General features: G+C 26.2%; 2 protein-coding genes across 5 annotated transcripts in view; one reads left to right on the top strand and one right to left on the bottom strand.

Annotated features, from left to right (window-relative positions):
• The window catches only part of LOC132952267 (probable G-protein coupled receptor 21), a 122,143-nt gene that overhangs the window by 72,117 nt on the left and 27,451 nt on the right, over nucleotides 1-22,575 (top strand). The gene's annotated exons all lie outside the window — the stretch shown is intronic.
• Nucleotides 1-22,575, bottom strand: part of LOC132952269 (phytanoyl-CoA dioxygenase, peroxisomal-like) — a 119,412-nt gene that overhangs the window by 91,204 nt on the left and 5,633 nt on the right. The window lies entirely within an intron of this gene.

The following is a 22,575-nucleotide window of genomic DNA, read 5'->3' as shown; positions in this document are numbered from 1 at the left end:
CGCTCTATACTGTAGGGGGTATATGAACCTTAGATAATCTATTTTGCTTTGTCGTCGAGTTATCCGTCAGAAAATCTGTTAATGAGCTTCACACGAATCAATTAGTACGGTGTCGATGACAGCGATAATAATTATTATTAGGTATATAAACCGTATTTACATATACCACCATAGTCGCTTTACCAGTTACCACGACGATATAATACCTCCCGAGCGAGAATTGCGATCGACATAAATAATACGAACCGCGGAAATCGTTTTACGAGTATCCTCGATTTTCACATGCAAGATTTGTTTAAAAAAAAGATGCAATCAAATTAAATTCGAAAAATCGATATCATTCGTTATATGAATTAAATAATAAAATGGATAATTAATGCGACAAACACTGAATATACGTTTTGGTTCCATGTGGTTATTTGGAATAAGCACCTACAGAGCGGATCGATAAAGTTATTTAATAGACAACGATAGGTACCTATTGTATTATTTTATTTTCCGAGCAAACATTGTCCGTATCGTTCAAATTAATTCAAAAATAATAAACTATAGTAGCTTTTTCTTTATTGGTTAAAGTGTGTTATGAGAAAATCAGAAAAAGCTTCGTAAAATACAATATTTATACGCTTTCGGTGAATTTTGTTCGAGATCTATTAAATATAATCAGAAGTCAACAATTGTTATTAACATAAAGAAAATAATGAAAAAAAATTGTCTGCTAATTGTAAAAATATTTATGAAAAAGTGCACGAAAAATAAACTTTTGAAGTAGATGACACTGTATAATAATAACATTTGTTTTGATAAAATAATTTTAAAATGTTTAGCATGGCGATGCTCAATTTCCATCTAAGTTTACTCATACTTTATGCAGACTATAATCTCTATACCTATATAATGTTGTCACTAGGTTTTTTTATACTATAACTTTTAAAACTGTTATTAACACTATAATAAACTTAATTCTGAACAAAAATTTGTCTTCAAAAACAGATTATATTTGGTTTAAATGTAATACGACATTTCATCCATTACTACCAACTGAAAACAAATTACCTTTCCCAAAGTGCGAATAATAGCCATTATACTTTTAATTTTGTTTTAAAATATCGTGGATAGAATATCGGTTAAACTATATACACTTTACACTTAGTCCATTATGTACATATTATTATTATGTGTAATCGATCGAACAAAAATGTTATTTTGATTATACCTAATTGATTATCATAAAAAACGTAGTCAATCAAAATAAAAGAAAAAATGTTCTATTTAAATGATAATAATAAAAATTTATTTTTGTATTCTGTATACCATCACGTCTTGTCAATTTTGTTTTATAATACTGTAATAACACATATTTTAGACTTTAGTGTCCATCCAAATGTTATGTCAAACCATGTGCAAAGTAGTTTTCATAATATGCAAATTTCAACGGCTGAATTCTATTAAACTGTAATATTGACATGAAAATCTATAGTTCAAAGTGTATTCGTTGAATTATTGAGGTTAACCTCAAAGTTATTATTTTTAAAAGATATTTTCCATGATAGTTTTGAAAAGAGATTTTCGTTTTATAACCAACAAACCTTACCTAATCATTAAGCAGTGGACAAGTTTATTTATTCATTTTTTTACTCGAATAATATATGGTACAGAATTTATATTTTCCATCCTAAAATTAATGATATAAATATATAAAAAAAGATTGCATTAGCTATCCAAACAATTCTCAAGTACTTTGATATAATATGATGTGTGTTTGGCGCTTCTGTATAGTGTGCCACGGATCTATTTTAAGGGGATTCGACACAGTCTGTTTTTTTTTTTCGAAAATATACCTATATTTTGTCTACTGTAACGATGAAGCTAGCGTAATGCAATAAGAAATCTGAAAATATATTAAAATTAATAATGAAACATTATTTTTTTTTAATGTCTTGAAAACTAAACATGCGTAGTCTCTACCTCTGATGTTTTGATTAAACACTTTTAAACGAATAGTTAAACCTACATCTATGTTTAAACATTTAATAAAATTGTTGATTTTTTAGAAATACGAGACTGGATTTCATTTTATCAGCCATATAATTAAATCAAACCCAATATTCAAAATTCTCAATAAATAACAAGTTTATTAATAGTTTATCGCAATACCCTGTAATGTTCTCCTTTGTAATAAATTACAAGTTCTTGAACTTTTTTTTTGTTTTCAGCTAGGTAAAATACATTAAAATAACTGTTAAAAACAAACATCATTGTAAAATCAATACATTCATTGCTCTTTTCAGAATATAATAAAAAAGTATACTTTATAGTTATAAAAACCATTATGATTATATTTTATACTTTTTATATGTATTATACAATAATTCATCTTGCTTTTTGGACGTTATTCAAAATAAATTGATGTATAAATAAAGTTGACCTTGGTGGTCAATTTTCAATCGTTTCTTAAGATTAATTCAATATAACTATTATATCAAAAATTTAATATCAAATCTATATAATACACTTAAAATACGAAACTGTACATATTAACGAAAGCTTTAACAATAGATGAGTTAAAAAATACTGATGTTTGGGACGACCAGACATCTAAACAGTTCAACGTAAGCTACTACCAATTAGTATTTAGCACCTATATAGTTATCTACCATTTTTATTATTGTTATATTCTCATAGGTAGTCTAAATTAATGATTGTTCAATCTCTTTAAATCTTAAAAATTAAAATTGATTAAAATCTTTACATCCGTCATACACAGTACTTTACCATAATTATTGTGAGTTCTGAAAATAATATTGCTCAAACAATATTTCTACTATAAACGTTTAAGAGATGTGTAAGAGTATTAACATAAATTATAGATATAACTATATAAATAATGAGGGTTTTTAGGAAATTATGTATATTTTGTGGTGTTTGACTCGTACCTAAACGCTGATAGATTTAATAATTAAACAACAATCGTTAAAAATAAAATAAATTATATTGTAGCTGCAGGTACCTTACGCGTACGGCTTATTATTATAAACCATTTGAAAAGTAAAATAATAAACTATCTCATTCTTTGTCATAATACTGTAAGAAATGAGCGAATAATTTATTTAAATAACGCGAAATTTGTCCTATATTCAAAATGATTATAATAATAAAAAAAAATTGTCAGTCGTTTTCAAACCACCAGCGAACATTAACATAAACGTTTTTTGTCAAAAACTAAATTGAACAGCCGCAATTATATTCATGGAGACGGATTAAATGTAAAATCACAATATATATTCGTTCATACGAAAAATAAACAAGACACACAGTGAACAAATCGTATTCGATTAAACCGCGCGTCGTACGATTTAATACGCGTTGGCGCTATTATCACTCCGTTGTCGGTCGAATCTATTATAACAGATCGAACAAACGGTGCGCAGTGTGCGTATTGTACACACAGTCGTCGGCGATGACAAAAGCCGTCTAAGAAGTGGTGTTGAATTTATTGTACGCTTTAAACAATACCGCGATGGTGTGTGTACGCGCGGAAACTGCGTTTCAAAAGGCTCGTATATTTAACGCGTAAGGCTATATATTTTAAGACGTTTTCCATTGTCGGATGCACGATCATTCGCGGTGTTTATCGAACGTCGTCTCATCAAACTCGACGGTGTGCGACGAGGTTGAACGATATTATTATAATATTTACCTATATAATTATATATTTCATTCTTGAATACGAGTGTCTACTTTATAATTATTATTACACCGTGATGATGATGCTGATTATGTTGATAATAATATTCAGGCAAAAACATTCGAGACAGGTAGGACGGAAACAAAAATATTACCTTCATTTATACTCTTTTTCACATAAGAATGAACCGCTTTCGTGCATGCAGACTGAGCCGCCGAACAGTGCCTGACCTTCCAGGCGATGGCTATGCGTTCTGTGATTGGTCGACAGTCATCTCCGGCTGTCGTTGGCCGTCGGACGCCCGTGTTAAAACTCTCACCGATGTCCGGATTGTGGTGGGCATGCACGAACAAAACGAGTTTTCGTCGGCCGAGTGGTCCATTCTTATGTGAAAAAGAGTATAGATACCGGGCACAGCAACACAGGAGGACGCGAACGAGCAGATCGAGAAGCTGAAAAATCGGCAGAATCAGTAACACGCATGGGTCTTAAATATTACAACCTCTGCAGTAGACAATCCAATCGAAACAAATAAAGGACTTATAATTAAAATCAAATTTCAAGGCAAAATGCAAACCCACTGACAAAAACATAGAATTCAAAACTGAGGTAAATCGAAAGCAATAATATCATTGGATTGAAAAATCCTGATCTAAATATAATATAAGAAACGACAATACGCATTGGTCATACAAGACCAAATCGTTGATACCCAATGGCAAATAATAGCCAACCAATATGTAATATAACATACTTGTGACACAGTACTCACTACTCACAGTCAAACACATCATAACTGAATTCCAGAAATTATCTCGCCAGTTACAACATACCATACTTGACTCAGCACTCGGGGGCCAAACACAGAATTATCGTTGAATGAATTATAATTTTTTTTTTTTTAAATACATTAAAGTTGTAAAATGTAATAATCTAACAACTTAAAAATTACCAAAGGTACAATAACGAGGTATTTTAGTTAAAAAAAATAATGTTACATAAATTAGACATATATTACAGGAAATGTCCGTCACTATGTTAATTCAGATCAATAAAAATGAATAATAATAATATTCAATCGACGTGTCAATAATATTATAATATTATATTATTATTGTTCGACGTCAGAGCTGATGACACGGCGCAGCGTTCAGGCAATTTCGATGCATCGGTGTCGTCAACGACTTTTATCGTGATGACTACCTGCCTCGTGTTATTACTATGTTTATATTAATATTGTTATTGTTGGCTCGACAGAACAATATTATTATTTACTATGCTGAAACGAGTGTAATAATATTATTACACTTTGAGTTAATGGAACTAAAATATTATAATATTTTCACAATCGATCCGCGTCTTTTTAATTATTATGTAACGTGTTTTTTTTTTTTTACTGAAATCGATTTGTAGTGAGATTTTTATAGTTTTTCACAGTAATTTCAAATGGACAATACTTCGTAATAAACAAGACATTTACTGTATTTAAAGCGGTGTGAATATTCGCTGAACGCTTCTTACAGTAATTTTAATGTCTGCTTTTTGTACTCGTATTAAACATCTCTGTTAATTTTGAATGTTATGTTTGGAATCTAGTGAAAATACATATTTTTCTAGTTATAAGCGATCGATTTGTTGTATTTTAAACGTACCATATTGTTACAATTTTCCCGTTAAATCTGAAATTCACCTAATTGTAAATTTGTAAATACCGGCATAAACAAAACTATACAAGTAAATAATTTCATTTAATGTGGGATTACTGAAATATTCTTCTTAACTGTAATCGTAATATTCTAACATCTACACATTTTTAAAAAGTATATAATATCAGGATATGGGTATGTTTTAATGCAACACAATTTCTTCATAAAGACTAAATTGCATTTCGTAGTTACTCATATTACGTCTAGACACGTTTTTTTATAATGCTTGTTATTTGTAATTCATTTTTTTTACGTGCAAGTGCACTCTATAATAATATAGTACATTATTATATAATGTGATAGTTTGTTATAGTGTATATTATATAGAAATATTGATTTTGTAGTGGACCAGATGTTGATAAACAGACACTTTTAAGTACATTTATTATTTAAACAAATAGTTTGATCGTTTTTATGAATTTAATAATACAAATAATTCAGTTAAATTCAATTTAAAAAAATTTCATTCATTAAACATTAAGTGCCTACCTAGGTGGCTAGGTACTTGTACTCTAAATTGTTAGAAAATACACAAAAATGTATTTCAAGTAATATGGTTTAAAAACTTTAAAAATAAAGTATTGATTAAATGCCAATTGGCTGTTATATTATTTAAATTATGTATAACATAGGTACTATTATTATTAAAGTAAAAATCCATAACTATCCGTGTAATATTAAAAAATAATCATAATAACGACTCAAAAACCATTCATGTAAGCATGCGATTCATAGAAGCTAACAAATTAGTTATTGAATAATAAATAACGCGAAGAGTATAATTGTGTTACATATAAAGTTCTCTAGATATTAAGTTGTATTATTTTAAGCAAAAGTATTATGTTTCTTTTGTGACAGAATAAAATACATTTTTCATTTATTAATGAGTTGTAGTGGTAGAAATAGTAGCAATATAGTAGTAATATTATTAGTAGGTTTTTATCAATTTAAAATCCGTAAATAATTTATAAGCAATACCTACAGTCAGCAATAGTGATTGAATACGGAAATTGTGAATCAGGAAAGGGATAGCTCTACATTGAGAGCACATAATAGGTAGATTGTCCGATTGGCATGACAAAGCGATAAGTGGCGATACCAAGAAGGAAGTGTCACAGAGTGAATTTTACCTCTTCCAACCACGAAAAATAATAACAAAACTAACATCATTGATTCTGATTTAATTTTCTTTTATTGTATTTATTTAGTAAAGAGCAATTTGGTTTTGCTCTCAAGAGTTAAGACCAATGTAAGAATTTCGTGAAGAACTTTGTAATTGCCATATAATAATACCAATACGGCAAGAGTAACAAAAGTACAAAACCCTTCATGAGTCACCTTCAAGCAATAAATCATGTAATAAAGTTTTGTATAATATGCCTTTGTGACACCTCCGTCAGTAAAATCTTACAATATCTTATGAAATCTCATTCAACATCGAGCATAAGTCCACCACTCGAGCAACCACTGTCAAATGCTAGCAAGTCACATAGGCGTCACATAAATGAATAGTTCGAGAACAACTCAATATGCCAATGTATTATGTCAGTGATAATTAAAAATGTTGAAATGTTTAATACGTACTTATATCAATCACTGGTGACGATGCACATTTTAATTATTAAAATCTTGCAATAAATAACTCGAGGCTTACCGACACAGTGTTTAATTTGTATAAGTTTAACCATATCACAAAAGTGTGTAAACAACTGCTTACAATTATCATGTTGTTATAGTACCTAAGTTATAATAAGATACGTTTATAGCTACAATTTTTAGTTACAGTTATTATTTTTATACATTTTAATTATAAATTTTCTAATTTATGCGCAAATAGACTATGCAAATCAAAAGTTTTGAACACTGATCCATTTATATTCTTAATAAATATGCCTTTTGAAATATTTTTTATCTATATACGTAGTGTGGTTACTTATATTTTGAATACAATAATAAAAAATAAAAACTGGAGAAAATAAAAGTTTTGCAATTCAATGTAGTTGTTATAAAGGTATATTTATAGATAAATAATATATATGCAAATACACTTTTTTCCAACGAATATAAATGAAAAATTTTATTAAATCAACAATATACAGGAATCATCTTTTAAGAATTAAACATTCAATTTTCATTTAAGAATGTCTTATACATATTCAGTAAATATAAAGGTAATAATAAATTATGAGATTGGTATTGTATTATATGTGTATTGTTAAACTAATATAATATTATGATCAATTTAAATATTTTTTTCTCAACTCATTTCGTTCTATAAGTATCTGAAACAGTGCAACTGATAACACATGTAAGATCAATATTTAAAATATATTAATCGGCTGCATATGGAAAAAACAATAAATTAGGTTTAGAGTATTGTAGAAATTATAATAATAAATTTGTTTTAGAAACAGAATAATTGCTCAAACCGATTAAAGCACCATATGTAAGGAATGGAAATCAAACATAATAATCATTATATATTATTTTTTAAATAATTGTAGGTAATAGAATTCGTTGCACTTGTATAACTTACACAACGTATAGGTACTATATTCAAGGGATAATTTTTTTTGAAAAAAAGCAATAATTCACACAACGTTATTAACACAAATAAAAGTCCTCGAGTTTTCTATTTCTGCGTGGTCAGAGTGTAAGCCCTTGGGGAAATCACACGAATAAAACGGATAAAAAGATGTTAAAAAAATAAATATACAACTTCACATTGCATAAGGTAATTTTACGAAACAAACGGTTATTAAAAATTTAAAAATAAGGTAGATAATATATGTTAATAAAATAAAAAATATTTACTGATGTCAATAAAAGTGAATACTTGGACTAGAAGATAAATTATTTTATTTAAAATTTAATTATCAGTCTATTTTATATTGGTATAATATCGTATAGTAAGATTTAACCTAATTTATATAAAACGTAGAGGTTACCTTATATTAGAAACTGAAACTGTAGTTATGAAATTATTACAAAATATAGTTGAAAAAACTTAAGTCATTAATGTTTAATTCTAAGTGGGACGATGAACGAATAACGATGTTATGCTTTCGTAAATTGGAAGCTACTATAAAAACCGTTAAAATCATAGTGAATAAAATTAGCAGTTTAAAATAATCATCCTATTAGAAAAAATTGGTTTTATGATTTATTTTATTTCAAATTAGGTAATAGTGGTAGAGTAATAATATGCAATGCTGAAGGAGCTACAAAGTTAGTGGGTAATGAATAATGATAAATCATTACTTATACTAAATTCCTTTAAAAATTGAAGGTTTTATCACTTTTTATGTAAAGACTAATGCAAACTTGTATACAAATGTGAAATTTAAGTAGATTATTTAGTTAATTTTTTTAAAATTATTATATTATAATTTATAATAGTTATAAGTTATAACAATACCTACTCAAGTATAATTTGAATTGTTTATAATGTATTCAATAAAGGCCCTTTTTATGACCAACTTGACGTATTACATTTTTTAAATGCTACCAAAATTAGTATATTGTTGAATAATGTATAGATTATAACTAAAAAATCATGCATATAACTTACAAAAATGATTGAGGAATATTTTCTTAGAAAATATTTATAAATCACCTTATGGTTGAAGGTAGTATCAGATCCACTTAGTTGAAATAATTGGTTATACCAGAAGATATTCATTAAATTATGCAAGAGTAAAATACAATCTATAGTACAAATACAAAACGGTATAAAATATTAATATAATAGGACGGCGTTCGTGAAAAGGGTATAATTTTTATAAATAAAAATACTATGTAAGTATACATTTATTTTGTAGATAATTTTACGCCTTGTCGACTGGTGACACGGCAATTTGGCTATCTCATTCCATATAATATCAGAAAATTATTTTATTATATTATTATTTTATTATAAATTTATGCCAATATTCGTATTATTATAATATCTTGTGTACACAAATTATTTTATAAATACGCAATAACATAAAAAAAATCTTCCATTTACGGTATTTCGTCTTATAGGATTAACTCTAAGTAGGGTAAAAGTGTTTTTTCTCTCTTTGAGTAATTTTGGTGTACGCCTCGTTTCCCATTATATGTAAATATGTGGAATTTACCGTTAAAATATTCCTCACAATTTTAAAATCGTTAAATTATTAATTAAATATGTACACCGTACATACAATTATAATGAATTTTGTTTTCTATTTTAACTATCTACTTAGGTATAGCTTACTGTCTTATTCTTAAAATTGTGTTCATAGGAAAAAAACTTGTATTATTATTAAATATTCGTTGCATAAACTAAAACTACTTGTTTCATTCGGAACAAAAAATGATTCATGAAATAAAAATGTTAACTTCTATAAAACAATATAACTTTAATATTTGTATTACATGTATGCATACATTTTCATCTATTGAATTTATAACACTTATAGGAGAAAAAGAAATATATTAAAATAAATATAATAATGAAATGTATATATGCACTTCTATATAAATGAAATGTACTTAAGTAGACATCACCTACGACCTACCTACTAAATATATTTTTAAAATAATTCAAACTGGAATTATGTGACGATATAATATTGAACATATGTGTTTGACACAGTGTTAACCTTTTCAAAAAGTGTAAATCTACTAAATACAGTATGTATGCATGAATTAGTCCGATTTTCGTAAATACCACTACCAAAATAGTACATTAATAATAGTTACTACGCTTGTAAAAAATTTAAAATGAGGTGGAAAAAATTATCCTCAGTAAAATAAACGTACATTTTACCTGGTAAATTTTCCAAGCTCACATTTCTATCAATATGTTCAACCCATTTTACTGTAATCACGAACATTGTGTTTTTAATCTTGACCTTATCATACAATTATGAAAATATAAAATGTTCGTATTTTATACTATTTATCTATAGTTGTTTTTATATTATATATTTTTATCATAGCTGTTTGTAAATCATTGGATGTCGCTCTGCTGTACAGTAGGTTACAAGTGGGTCACTGTAATGGATGGTGTTAAATTTTATTCAATGATATAATATCATTGTATTAGAAAAACGATTCTGAGCGAAAACGGTTGGCCAGCCTATGATATTACCAAGTATATTTTATGATATTATTGTAAATAAAGTAATTTATATATAACCTATTAACGTAGAGCCTTGTTTTAAATTTTCAATCCTTATAGCTATAAAAGTTGAACGTTTTATACATTTTTAACTACAAAATAATTATTAAATGTTGTCAAAATTTGACAAAATGTACCTACGATAATTTGTTTTAGAGTTGCAGCAAAAACCAAAATCGTTTTCTCGAAAACAAATTTTGCGTAAAAATTCCCGTTTTTCCTTAATTTTCTTTTGTTTTTCACGTTGTTTTTGAAAACTACTGGGAAATTTTTACTTTTGATCCCCCAAAGTACCAACTAGATTCACTTTCCTATCAGAAAAGTTACTGTTGAAGAAAATCCAAGCACTTTTACTGTCCTAAAAGGTAAAGACGACACAAAAAAAAAATAAAAAAAAAATACATCATTGTAAAATCAATACATTCATCGTTTCGCTTCGCTCAGAATCTAAAGTAAAAATCACGACGAGTAAATTTCTATAATATGATTTACTAACGAGTAACGGTTCATTTGGTAAAATAAAACATTACAATTTATGTATAATATCTATGTGTATATTGTTTAGGTATGTAATTATATATTTTCTTTCTTAAGATTTTAAAGATGATTTATTTTCTTTCATTAATTTTAGTGTTAAGTGTTAGGTTAGTAAATATCAGCTAAATATAATTCATTATACGAGTAATATTATCATGCACTTTGTTGGTTTTTTTTTGTATTATACGACATTATATTGTCGTTTGCAGACCATTGAATCGGCGTATTTACCAAAATATAATCCTTCACTTTCAGACCATATTGGTCAAAATAATATTCATCATAAATAAAATAGAAAGCATTTTACTATATTATGTTAGTATAAGTATAGTAAGTCAATTTCAATATACTGTACATAATTTAGTATACTTATTTACGTAAATTAGATTATTAGAACATCATATTATATTATTATTAGTTTAAATTCCGCATGCGAACTTAAGTGACCTAAATTTAAAAACGAAAAATATTATCTATTTAATATTTCATATTTTCAACACAATAGTAATTATTTTTGTGAAATTATTCTTAATGATAGAATTATGATTGTATGAAATTTTTGAGAGACACTTCTAATTTCTAAACCTATTATCTTATTTTCTGATAAAACAATAAAAACATAACCTATTACTGCAGTAATACTGCATGCATATCAGAGTATTAGGTACCTAAGTCAAACCACTTCAATTTCAAATCGATAATAAGAATAAAATTTGAAACTTTTGGAGATTGTTTACTAACTTGCCTACTTTCAGAGGCTTTGTTTCAAGAGGTAATTTAAAACCGAAAATTTCTTAGTTTGCTTAAATTTTTTGTCGGTTTGAAAATTGAAATTACAATACATATATCTACAATTACAAACGGTTGGAAGCTACCAACTACTTAAAATAGATCGTCAATAAGTATTATTCCAACATAGATATAACGTAAAAAATTGGGTAGGTAGATGTCGCTCTGCTGTACAGTAGGTTACAGTGGGTCACTGTAATGGATGGTGTTAAATTTGAATTCAATGGTAAAATATCATTGTATAAGAAAAACGTTTCAGAGCGAAAACGGTCAGTTAGCCTATGATATTTCTAAGTATATTTGATGATATTATTGTGAATAAAGTAATTTATATATAACCTATTTACATGGAACTTTGTTTTAAATTTTCAATCCTTAGCTATAAAAGTTGAAAATTTTATACATTTTAACTACAAAATAATTAATACAATTTAATGCTTATAAAAAAAAAATTGGTTCTATGTATTTATAATATTCTTTAAGTGCTATTGTAAAAATATATCAGGCGCCTTATATTAAATTTTCAAGCTTTTTTAAAAATTAAAAAATTTTATTGACATTTATAGAAAAAAAACTAAAAAAATTGAAAACTCACAATGCCCGTCAACAGCTCAAAAAGACTCAAAATATTTTCAAAATGTTATGGTGTATAGAAAATTAAAATATAAATATTCAGTAAAATGTTCATGTACCTACGGTTATTCATTTTTGTATAACAATAAAATAACAAAACGCTACATGAGAAATCGAGTGAATATCCAATCTTGTAAAAATATAAACTTCAAACGCTCATAAAAATTTAATTTGATTTGCTTGAAGACATTTTTTTTTTATAAAGGTAGACAAACTTATGAATAATCTTGTATTACATTTTCAAACCTTGGATTTAAAAAAAAAATTTTTTTATGAATTCTCAACTCAAAATAATTTGCTAATTTTCGTGATTTTTCCGTATTTTGTCAAGATTTTATGATGTTTTAAGATTTTGAGATGCTTATAAAAAAAACTGTGACTAAGGATTTTTAATATTTTTTAATGTCATTGTAACAGGAGTCTTGTATTAAATTTTCAAGCTTTTTTACCCAACAAATAAAGTATTATTGACATTCATTGAAAAAAAAAAAATAATGAAATTGGAAACATTAATTTTCCTAAACAGTTCAAAACAAATCAAAATATTTTGAAAATTTTTGAAAATTGTATCATATATAGAAAATGCAAATATAAACAACCAGTGAAAATTTCATGTATATATACGTTTACTTGTTTTAGGGTTATACCAAAAAGCAAAATCGATTTTGTAGAAAACAGATTTTGCGTAAAAATTCCCGTTTTTCCTTAATTTTTATGTTGTTTTTTCCGGCGCTTTTGAAAACTATTGGCAATTTTAAATTTTGACCTTCCGAATGCACCACCAACAAGATTCACTTTCCCATCGAACAGGATACTGTTGAAGAAAATCGAAGCAGTTTAACTTCCCAAACCATGATGACAGACACAAAAAAAAAAAACACACACATCATTGTAAAATCAACACATTCACCGTTCCACTCAGAATCTAAAATCTGGACTAAATAAAAAAATCAAGTTCTGGATAATTATATCGTCTCGATTTAGTCTGGTACATGTTATTGAAGTTGTGTTATTAAATTTGAAACCAATGACAAATCATCACATTCAAAAAAACAATTCTGAGAGTGGCTCGTTTAAAACCACGCTTGTTGACATTTCTGCAGCATTACGCTCGGAGAAACTATATTGAAAAATCTAAAAACGACTTCTTAAAAAATACTGACAATATTTGGTTTCCGATCGATAGGTATGGAGAAGAAACTATTCTATCCGAAAAAACATATATAAAAAATACAATTGTTCAAAAAAAAAAGTTCTTATTCTGAAACCAATAAAAATGTAACTATAATTTAATCGTAAAAATGAAATCGATTCCAGAACTTAATGCATCCCAGTCTAAAATAATTAGTATCTGGTCTTAGCGCAGAATCCACGGGTAACCAATGCGTTTAAAGTGTGCACCCCAGTTAGGTATAATATAAGTACGTGTAATAATTGTGTTAGAATATTTGATGTTGATTGTTGGACATTAAATTAAAGTTATCACGCCTACCCAGGTTTATTATTATCAATCATATTATGGATACTAGCATCTGTTAATATTTAGTCGTTACTCGTAATAATTTTAGTTAGTTTTAAGAAATTACAATACCTAACTACAACTTATCATAATTGATCTAAACTGTATAGTGAACTAACAGTTTCTATTTTTTAAAAACATATTAGGTCACATAAGATGGAACCCCTCTCATTTCTAGACTAGTTATATTAAAATTGATGTAAATACCTACCATTCTATGAAAGACACTAAACGTTAACCAAAGTGTTAATATGCCTGTAAATACTACACATTTTAGGCCATATAAAACAAATGTGCATTGATGATAACGTTGGTACATGATCTTTAATTTAAAACAAATGATTAACTGCCACATTATATTCTCAAGTATAATTTAAACATAACAAAACTGAACACAGAAACTTACTTTGCAGTGAACAAGCACAAATATCAAATTTTAAGTTACAATCTAAATGTAAATTATGCACATTTAAAATATGTTATACGTTACAAGCTATAGCTATAACACTTAACAGTTCTACAGTATTTTCTCATATGTTGAAGACAAACATTAAAATGTTAACATACCGATTAAACTTTATACTTTGATCAGTTTGATCGCCTATTAGTAGTTACATTTTACATACGCCTGTTTAAAATATAATTAAAATCGATCAAGTATTCAAGTTACATAGTTAGCTACGCGTGATAAACTCAAATACTGGATTTATCATCACTACTATTTATTTTGCAATTAATTGAAAATAATTGAAATTCATCAATTCAGTATGCATTACAGCTCACGTTTGAAATAATGCATAATGAAATCTTCCAAAAAAACATAAATATGCCCATTAATCATTATTATATTAGTGCCAAGTTACTCCGAACATATTTTAATTAATCCAATGTCGTGTAAAAGTAGAATATATAACGATAAGTCTCAACTTCTAGTGAACATAGTATCAAACTTAAACTTACACATGAATATTATAGTATGACTTTGTCACATCGCCAGCCTTACGTATAATTTATTCAAACAAAAACGTAATAACATTGTGTCGAAACACGTGACAGTCGCGCGAAGAATTTCGTGTTTTAAATACGCATAGGAATAACTTGCATTTTTTATGAGTAAAATGTATATACTTTAAACAGTCAACAGTCATTACCTTGATACATTTTAAAATTTTTAAAATTTAATAAATTGTTTACATTAGGTGTTCGAGTTCATTACAAAACAACATTTTTGGAAAAAAAATTTATAATTTTTTTCACGTTTTTTACATTTTTATATCACATTAATACATTATACATTTTGAAGGAGAATATTTTTCTGAGAATTATGAACTTAAGTAGGTATGTTTGGAGCAAAAATGATTGTCAGTTGTCATATGGTAACTCAAAAATTATTTGGTCTACTACTCTCCATTCATCATAACTTTAAATAGATTCTTATAATTTGTTAACTAAACGTTCGAAATTCCATTTTTACACATAATCATTCGCAAAAAAATATTTTGCTGAAACTTAAAAAAAATAGAGTAGTATATTTGGTTTACACGGTGATCTAAATTCACGGACGAGTTAATTCTGTTTTCATGTTATTGCATTTTAGGGAGACAAAATTCAATTAGGTTAGTCTTAAAGTATAAAACTATAAACAGTACTTGACATATTTGAAATTAATTAATTCATAGAATACGATAATAATAATATAATAACTACTACAGTACTGTATATTTCGTATAATGTAGAATAATATTTAAATTGACTTAAAACTTAAAGTTACAATTTCAAGTATCCAAAATTAAATTTAGATAATATATACGAATATTAGTCTAAAATAATAGCCATGAATCATGAATTATTTATGGAATAAATAAAAGTGGCAAAGTCTAATGTTTATTAACGTGGTTATTATAAATATCAATATATAACATGATCTACTAATTTTTCAAGTACCTACCTAAGTAATCATAATTAAAATAACAAATTTTATAAAAAATAATATTTTGGAAATGTTTTTTCAAGTTTCAATTATAAGTCATTATAGTATATTAAGTCACTTTATGAGTAGATAATTGTCATTGTTACTAAACTATACAAAATTTTACAATTCGTTGAAATTCTAATAAAGTATATAGCTGCAGTGCTTTCTGTAAAGTTAGTACAAAAAAATAAATCAAAATATAGACCTATTAAATGTTTTTACTAACATTTTTTGATAGATTTCTCGAAATCATATAGGTATTCTGCAAAAATAACTCATTAATAATAATAGGTACCTGATATATTATAATATGTAACATTTCCAATCAACGTATAGAGCCTACGAAACTCCTATAAAAAATTAGAAACGATGTGTTAGCACTTGACCGAAAAAATGATATATAAAAAAATACATCATTATATTTAAATATGTTATGAAACTGCATCAGTTATAACTGGTATAATCGCAATAATCTTCACTCCATTCGGATTCTAAAATACATGCATAATCCTCGTATTATTTTATTTTTTTGATTTCACTATGATAATCCAAACTAAAAACGTTAACTATACAAAATATCAAATTATGATTGATAGTATATTGAGTTATCAGTAAAATAAAATTGTATTTTTAATTTGAATGCATAGTTATAAATCTTATAATATAATAATGTTAATGTTGTGTCCGCTGTACTCTGTAAATGAAGAGTAAATCAATGCTCCTTATTTTAAAAGAAATATGTTTTTTTTTTAATCAAGAACTTGAATTGATGGTAAAAAGTTATTAAAACTGGTATTAAGGTTTCGCTCCGTCTAAAATTAATTTATTATTTTTTATGTAGTTTAGACAATTTTAACAAATCTATAAAACTTTTCAAATCACTCATTTTTCATTTATTTAAAAATATAATCTTCTATTAAAAGATTCGATTGGTTTTCAGAAAGAGTTCAATTTTTGGATTTGGTTAATTTATATTTTTCAATTTTCATTCATAAAAATCTAAATAACCAGTTTAAATTATTTAGTGGTTTTGTTGTTTTACTATTAATTTAAATTGCATTTAAATATCATTAAGTATTGAACATTTTAAATTTATATTTGAAAATTATATAGGTAGGTATACACGGAGTGACTCACTTATTCAATATCTGATTTTTGGAACAAACTTAGGATATTAATAGTTATATTTATGATCTCTATACACACGCTGGAAATGGCATAAATCTACCAACAATAATAATATATTTGATATGCTCATTTTCTTTAACAATGGAAATATTTTCACCGTACAAAGTTTGATTTTGTGGTTGTTATTGGATATGAAATCAATTCATAATAGCTTAAAGGAACATTTGAAATAGGATACAAAATGAAATATTGTTGCAAATTAATTTGATATCCAAAAATAATATTACTTCACGTCTTCACAGAAGATCATGTCGAGTCAGAAATTTCAAAAAAATAGGTCACAAACAAATACAATTATTGGTATCCAGGAATTAATCTGCAAAATCCATTTTGGTTAGATTGATATCTTTAATTATGTTTTAAGTTGAAGTCCAGATGCCATCTCAAATGATAATGGTAAAGTAAATTCCCATCATAAATAGTATTTCGGACTAAACAATAACGACACATTATGATTTAAAAATATATAATAATAGCGAATATTTATCAAAAAAATATACAAGAAATATATTAAACCATTTTAACATCTAAAAATGTTATATACCTGGTATATAGTACCTATTATGGGAGGTTCAATAAAACTACAACTAAAATATAATATTATAATGTAAAATATACCTAAATTCTATAGTAAATCAATGGTTTTTCAAGAATTAGCTAAGAATATTGGTTATTTGATCATCGTTAGAGTACTCTGATCAATAAATTATTAATGATGAAATAAATGCCATCCCTATATAACATTGAATAATTAAATAAATGTATTATTTTTTCTTAATGCTAACTATAGTTAATGTAGGTATGTCATACGTTAAGCTTAAGATGGATTTGGTAGGGGAAAAAATGTATTAAGTGCCTTTTATAAATAGGAAATACAAAATTACTATTCTGAGGTATAAATCAAAATATGGAATATAATTTGATGCGCTTCCCAAAGACCTGGTACTTGGGGTAATAATCTGTTATAAATCAACATTACCTACACTATAGGTATTTGGTACAATGATATAAATACAAAAATTCTCTAGTTTTCCTACGAAAATCGCAAACTATTAATCATCATAGATATATAAAAACTATCTACACAGAATTTAAGCACTTATACATTATGATTAATGTGGTTAATAACTTAAAGTTGTTATTATTATTATTAATTACTACATCGGCAACAATAATGGTTACAGATAAAATAAAGCAAGTTTGTGAGAACACTGCAAACATAGGTTCCTTTAGTTTTAAAAAACATGTGCCAATAGATGATATTTGACGAATGACTGCCAATAACTATATAAATATAAACCTACGTCATATTTAATAGACATGAGAGGCCACGTTAAAAAATAAATAGTGTAATATTTAGGATTTTGTTTTCGGTATTAAAAAAAAAATCAAGAGTTTACCTCTATACCTCTTTCAGATAAAAAGTATCTAAATATTATTGAATGATGCTGTATTAAAAAAACTACTACTATTTTTAATCTTCTAATTGCATATTAAATTTAAACCGAAAATGTCTATGTTTTTTTTTTTACAATTATTTGATACAGTTTTTTGCAGTTTCCACGAAAACTGGTAGAAAGTATAAAATTGTATATTTAAAAGAATCACCTCACGTCTGGGCCCAAAATTTAACCGATACAGAAAGTTTCGGAGCACTTCTTCTATCCGAAAACGTGATCACAGTGTAAATAAGCTAATAAATAAATAAACACAGCTGTGTTACACCAATTTCTTGCCTACCCGCTGATCAGAATCTAAAATAAAAAAATAAAAATAAAGCATATTAAGCTGAGCGATTATTAATTTATACCTGGGGGGTCCAAAGTATACCTATTATTTGATAAATGTGAGTGGGACATTAAAAACATTGATAAATGCACTTTCAAAATTTTCAGTCAGGTTGGAGTCCGTTAAGCTACAACAGTCACAAGCCAAGGAATCATTATTATTATTAGATATATTATAATAGTATTACGACATAATAATAATATGTAGCGAGTAACAATAATGAATCTGAATAATATTCTATTCTAGGAAACTGAAAAACTATTGCATAATAATAATACTGTACTAGGTCAATATTACAATATATTTATCTTTTTTATCTGTCGCAAATAAAAATGTAAATCGTAAATGGTAATATTTTGTCGAAAGAAGTGTATGAGCAAAACACACTTTTAATATTTTATGTTTCTGGTGTGAAAAATATGGATTTTCAATAACAAAAAAAAATACATACTTATAAATACGTATATAACATATTATATACTACATTACATTTTACGTACAAATATTTTGTTTAGAAATAATTAAATTTTTTTTCCAAATTAATTCTTTTATAAATTGATGGGCATTGAACTTTAAACCCGAAGTACTAATAATACCCAATTAAACTAGAGATCAAAATATCATTTCAATAAAACTATAAACAATATGGTAATATTTCATATTATACCTTTAATGAATACATTATTTATCGCTTATATGTATAAATTGATATTTAGTACACAATAATATAAGATAGAAAAATAATATGCTTAGTATATTTTTCAAATTTCAGCAATGTAACACAATGAAATTGGTACAACAATAGTTTTACTAGAAAGTAATACCCCACATGATTTAAAATACCCATTACACGAGTTAAGATGTTGGTAGTCTGTAGGTATTAAAAAGGGTATCATCACCGGTTTTCAATAGCAGTTTCATTTTCAAAACCCGATATTAATATCAGCTGAACTTGGATACAAAAACCTGCTTGAAACTAAAAACATTCAATATATTATATTTTTACGTTACGTAAGAAAAACATTTTGCCTAAATAAATACAACATGGTAGGTATTTTTTTTTATTTCCAGTAAACATTAAAATGTTATTAATGGGAACATTAGAAATACATAATAAGTATATATTAGTATAACCTATAGTAGTAGTATATTATATTTTAAGATGTTCTGATAAATGTATAATTTCGAATGCTTCGATTATATTAAATATAAATTTTATTTGCTATAAAATCACTTGATACCTTATGTTGTTAAGGTTGTTAGTCGCGGTATACATTTTATTTTTAGCGTCCCAAATATTTTATAATAATAACTGGTAGCATATTGTAGAAATGCATAAAACAATTGTTAATTTATGTTTTTTTTACTTTTAATTAGAAAAGAAGTACTTTTTTAGAAAAACTGAATAACTACAGCAAAAAAGTGACATCTACAGAGCGCAGTTGGACTAATATTAACTTTGGTAATAGCTATGGTAGCTACTATTATTGAAATAATTAACACTTGAGCCTTTACATTTTGACAAATTACTAGAATTTTAAAAACTTTTAACTGTTTTCAACCAATAAAGAAAAAACTTTTTCTGATAGATGTTTGAACAAAAATGGCAAATTTAGTTATATATAAATATAATAAATATAAATTCATCATAATTGCATATTTTTAAAATGTGCAAAATCCAAACAATGCATTTTAAAAATATTTTTAATTTTAAGAAGGCTATTATTAATCCATTATAAACGTTAAAAAAAATGATTTATTTTTATATTATGTTCTTTAAAATATTTAGAGAAAAGAATATAGTTTATGTTTATGTTTATGTATTAAATACATAATCTATAAGTTATAACATTTTTTTTTTAATAATATTTATTTTGTACAGATTACATTTAACTCACATACCTAATTAAACACATTGACATTTGGTGTATAGATATTATATTGTGTTCAAACGCTTGGTATTCAATTTATCTGATTTTTATATGGTTAAATAATTTCAGAACACAAAGGTACTAAGAAAGAGATAGTATGAAAAAAACAATACAATAACTAGTTTCAAAACTAGCAAAATAAAATAGTTTTTAATAATAATTAATAATTGTAAACTATATTATTAGATCATATTTTCATATTCACATTATTCAGTTGAAAAACACTATTGTAAAATCAGCAATATCCAGTCTTAATTTAATAAATGTAATAACTACAACTGTACGCTGTAACTTAGATTATCTTAAAGGCTTACATAATACTTTACAAGTATGCACTATGATCGTATTTTATTTATTCCCATATAGTTTCGTTATATTTCAAAAATTAAAAAGCAGGTAAGTGGATGTCGCTCTGCTCTACAGTAGGTTACAAGTGGGTCAATGTATAATAAATTGTATTAAATTTGAATTCAATGATACTATAATATCATTGTATAAGAAAAACGATTCTGAGCGGAGACGGTTTGTCAGTCTGGATTTGTTATATTGTTATTATTAATTATTATAGCCTGTTAGTTGAATATTATGTTAATTAAAATATTATTTTTATTTTTTATTCGTTGCTCTGGTGATAGACAAAGCGTTAGAAATTAAAATCCCATTTTTAGCCGGTTTTTGTAATTTGTCGGTAGTTTTTCCTGTGGCATTAAATAACTATTGAGAAAATCGAAAAATGACCTCTCTAAAGTACCATCTTGATCCAATTTACTAAAACATAAGGTACTATAGTTGAAATCGAGGGCGTCACCGTTATCGGCCAAAATGTACCCTTCCCTTTTCGGCCAGTGTCACTTTTCGGCCAAAACATACCGTTTCTTTTACAATTATAACAACTGAACTTAACAATTTTTATATTTAATTAAATATGATTGAATCCAAAAATGTGATTTTTTGATAAACATTCTTACTTACATTTGAGTGAAAAAATAATAAAATAAAACAATTGGCAATAAAATAGTTTAACATATTATTAACTTAGTCAAATAAACTAACAATTAATTTTTGTTTAAAACATGTTACTATTTTTATTACCTTTACTCTTCAATGTAAGTTTAATTTCGTTCATAGTTGGTTATATTTTACTATCATAATTATTATTATATACCTATTCTTATTACCTATATGTGTTATATGACTATATTAATTTTTATTCGATTAATGTAAGTAATAACATTGATTATAAATACTAATATAAACATATAATATAATCATTTGTAATAATAAAATGTTATAACAGTTTATTGCCAATTGTTTTATTTTTTTTAGTTTTTTTACAGTTGTAGGTAATAATGTTAAAAAAATCACTTTTTTGGATACAATCGTATTTAATTAAATATAAAAATTGTTAAGTTCAGTTGTTATAATTGTAAATTTTAAAGAAAACTGTAGGTGCTGGCCGAAAAGGGAACGGGAAGTTTTGGCCGAAAAGGGAAGGGTACATTTTGGCCGAAAAGGGGGCCGCCTGAAATTGAAGCACTCCTTCTGGTAGAAATTTTGTATACAGGATAAAAAAAATAAAGAAAAAAAAAAAATTTAACACCATTGTAAAACCACTAGCTTCCTCGCTCCGCTCAGAATCTAAAAATAATATGGCTTGAACAATGAAATAGTAAAA

Source organism: Metopolophium dirhodum, chromosome 9, assembly GCF_019925205.1.
Source record: "Metopolophium dirhodum isolate CAU chromosome 9, ASM1992520v1, whole genome shotgun sequence".
Classification (NCBI taxonomy): Eukaryota; Metazoa; Arthropoda; class Insecta; order Hemiptera; family Aphididae; genus Metopolophium; species Metopolophium dirhodum.
The sequence above is the reverse complement of the archived record's forward strand: the minus strand, read 5'-3'. Positions and strand labels throughout refer to the sequence as shown.